This window comes from Rattus norvegicus, chromosome 18 (genome assembly GCF_021556685.1).
Source record: "Rattus norvegicus strain SHRSP/BbbUtx chromosome 18, alternate assembly SHRSP_T2T, whole genome shotgun sequence".
Lineage (NCBI taxonomy): Eukaryota > Metazoa > Chordata > Mammalia > Rodentia > Muridae > Rattus > Rattus norvegicus.
The window spans coordinates 69,850,547-69,854,625 of record NC_141551.1 but is presented as its reverse complement, the minus strand read 5'-3'; positions in this window follow the sequence as shown (position 1 = coordinate 69,854,625).

Sequence of the window (4,079 nt, the reverse complement as noted above, 5' to 3'; positions counted from 1 at the left end):
TCCATATATGGAGAAGAAACTCTCTTTGAAAAACAAATCTGGACATTTTCTGAGGCCTGGGGATCCTTCTACTCAGTCATTACCAACCACCCTGTGTTCATAAGGGCGCCTCTTATAATGATGGATTGGATCCGTTCGAAGGCAGAGTCCTTGTCTTTGGAGCAAATCAATGCTCTCGGCCACGGAAGGAAAAGTAGTGTAGTGTGAGGTGGAAACTTACGGTTTTGGAAAGTCAATTATGTAAAAGAACATTTTGCTGAAGCAGACACAGGTGAAAGGATGTTTTGATACAACAAGCATGCGAAAGGACATGTGATGAAGTCTTTTTCGATAATGAAACACGTGTATGGGTTCATCTTACATTGTATTGCTGAGCTCTACTTGTCATAGCTTCATAGAAAGAAACACACCAAAAACAGACAGACAGACAAACAAACAAACAAACTTCTGGTAGTGTTCTAGCAGCTTCGTGCTGCTTCTTTGGATTCAGGTCGATTGGCAGAGTGTTGTCAACTGACACAGACTCACGTGCTGAGGCAAGACCCGTGGAAGGACGCGTTATGATTAGAGGGGATGTATAGAGGACCCAAGGCTGTGAGAGAGGCTTGCTTTGCTAGCTGTGCGATGCTCCTTGGTCTTGTGTCTTTGGCTTCACTGATCTTCACTTCATTGAGAGAGGCAGAGCAGAGAGCTTCTCCTGGCTTCCCTTCTGATCCTGTTCAGTCCTGCTGGCTCACGCCAGTTCAGTAGAGGCCTGGCTTTTTCTGCTGAGTTGTGTGACTGCTGCTGATTCCTGTTTGCTATCTTGACACTACTGAACTAGACAGCTTGTATATCTGTGACGTGTTTGGGAGTGGATCGAGCTGCCACTGCTGACTCCTGTGGACTGAACTGTGATTTCCTGACAATACAGATGGGATTTGCTCCAAAGAACAATTTTTAAACATGTCCACTTCCCCCATATTCTAATAACCTTTCTTTTCCACTATCTCTGGTGGGCAGTAGGCTAAAAGAGCAGTTAAAGCATTTTGAACACATTTTAAAAGTAGGCTTTAAAAATCTACAATAGTGAAACTGTTACCTATCTGAACTCCTTCATGGTCAAGATGTGGCAGCAAAGAGTTCTGTGCCTTCTTGCACTGAAATAGCTCAGTTGTCTATAATCTTCATCCCTAAACTGCTCACCACCCCCCAATAGGCACCTATTGAACTGTGGGGACCAATAGAATGATCACAGCATTTCGTGAACACATGACTTACTGATGGTTCATCAACCACTGATGGAACGAAAACTAATGGGAAGTGGCAACTACAGACCAAGGGATGGAATGGCCACTACTGAGGAAAGAACCACGAAGTCAGTGCAGCGCTGTTAGCTGTAAGAAAATCAGCTAGGAACGCAAGAGGAAAATCTCTATCTTTTCCAGTTCGTGGTTCATGTGCAATGGTCTAGCTATAGGGTCATCTAAATGGAATACCACTGACTGGCAGATAAATGGCAAAGATATCTGGTCATGGGAGAGGCATGAATGGAAATGGCAAAACTGAAGACCACTGGACAAGTGAAACACCTGAAGAAACAGGGCAGATCATCAAGAGAATATGTACCAAGAAAGAGTAATTGGCCAGATAGTATTGCCTACCTACAGCTCATCTCTGCTGCCCTCTACAGGCATAAGACGTAGTGGTTTATGTGGTCCCGATTCAGTTAAATTTAAAGCTGATTTTGGGGACAAAGCATGACCCTCCTAAACACACACATGCTTGTTAAAGGAAACTCTAAAATTGCTGTCTTATATTGGAATTGCAATCTTATATAAGACAGAGAAAAGCCAAAAAACAAAAAACAAAAAAAACACAAGACACTATTCTATTACCACTAATCTTATAATGTTTTTGTTTTTATTTGATTCTTTAAAACTTCCCTTAAGGGGTTGGGGATTTAGCTCAGTGGTAGAGCACTTGCTAGGCCCTGGGTTCAGTCCCCAGCTCCGAAAAAAAGAAAAAAGAAAAAAAAACTTCCCTTAAGATATAAATATTGTCTCAAAATGTCTAAGATTATTATGTGTACATAAACTTTGTCATGGTACTGGGATTCATACAGGATACTAATTCTAGAAATAAGCCTCATCTAGCTTCCTCTGCATGTTTGCAGGATTGAGTCTGAAGCAGGTAACTAGGAACAGACTTTGTGTGCCTCAGACATACTTAATAGATTATAGGGCTTCAGAGATGGCTCAGGACCTCCAGAGGTCCTGAGTTCAAATCCCAGCAACCACATGGTGGCTCACAACCATCTGTAATGGGATTCGGTGCCCTCTTCTGGTGTGCCTGAAGACAGCTACAGTGTACTTAGAATAAATAAATAGTCTTTAAAAGGGTTAAGAGAGGTTGTAGTCCTCAAACCTTTCAGAACACTGCTGAATATGGCATTTAGAATGCTTAGGTTTTCTGCCATTCCCAACAGTAACCTCTGAGGTCTCCAAGAAAATGGAGCCCTGCAAAGATGAATCCACCTGGATTGTGGGAACACTAACCACTGGGGAAAACTTCCTCATGCCTCGCCTGTTGCCAGGTTCTGTGCAAACACTGGACACCTATGTCACCTAACACCGAACACCTAAAGCCTGTGTTAGCCAGGATTGCCACTAAGCTTAGTCTAGCATGGTTGTCCCCTGAGAAGCTCCATCCAGCAGCTGACTCAGACAGACAGATGCGGACACTCAGCCAAACAGTGGACAGAGCCTGGAGACTCTTCTGGAAGATTAGGAGGAAGGATTGCAGACCCCGAAGGAGATAGGAACTCCACAGGAAGACCAAGAGTCAACTAACCTGGACCATTGGGGCTCTCAGGAATGAACCACCAACCAAAGAACATACAAAGGCTGGACCTAGGCCTCCCTGCATGTATGAAGTAGATATGGGTCCCAAACAACTGGAGTGGGCACTGTCCCAAAAGCTGTGGCCTGTACGTGGGATGTGTTCTTCTAGCGGGGCTGCCTTGTCTGGCCGCAGTGGGGGAGGATGCACCTAACCTCTCAGAGACTCGATGTTCCAGGGCGGGAGAATATCCAGGGGGCCTCCACCCAACCAGAGGGATGGGGATGGGGATGAGGGGATTGTGGGAGGGGGTGACTGGGAAGGGGCAGCGAGCAGAATGTAAATAAATAAATACTAATTGTTACAAACGACTTGTCATATCTCTACACTACAGTTAACCTTAGATTCCATAGGCAATGCTTCATGCTTGACAGTGTCTAACTATAATTTCCAAAAATTCCCTTCTCAGAATCCCACAATATCACCCTCAGCCTATCCTATCCAAAAGCCTACTTGGCACTGCAGGGAACCTGGTTAACCTGTACTTCTGTACTCAGGAAAATGCATGGCCTCAGACTACAGAGGTCCTGCCTTGCGTTCCAGTTCACATTTTCTCAAGGTGTGCACTTACAAAGGCCCCAGAGTGCTCCACCAGGCTCCTTCCTGGCTTCCGGCCACCATGCTACAGACTCTTACCAACCTCTACCCTAGTAAGACAGCCAGGCTGGAAGAGCAGCCCTAATGACTATTTTCTTGGTAAGAGATGAACTTTCAATGCCACAGGCAGCTCAGAAGCATCTCTGGTGATATAGGACACCCACAGCCTTCCACTGGAATGCGTCGCACTCAGGATGAAATCTCTGGGACAGTTCTACACAACTGGTGGGGGCAGATTTGCTGTTTGTGTTTGGGGAGATCTAGGTGTGTCCTTGGGGAAAGCTGTTTCTATGCAGGCTATCAGTCCTCACTTAAAACACCTTTGAAAAGGTCAAACAAAGTCTAAATAAACATCAGAAGGAGAGATGACAGTTCCTAGTTCCATGCTGGTTTGATTGTAGTCCTTATATATGGGTCTCAAATTTCCCTCGATCTCCTCCTAGGACTTCTGCTCCTTGAGCTTCGTTTAACCGGCCGTGTTAACCTCCTTAAACAACTAATAGGCTCACTCACAAGGGCCTAGGACACTCTGAGCCACCCAAGATAATGAGTCAATGCTTTGACTCATGGAAGAGCAGTGGAGAATAAACCAAACTAACCCC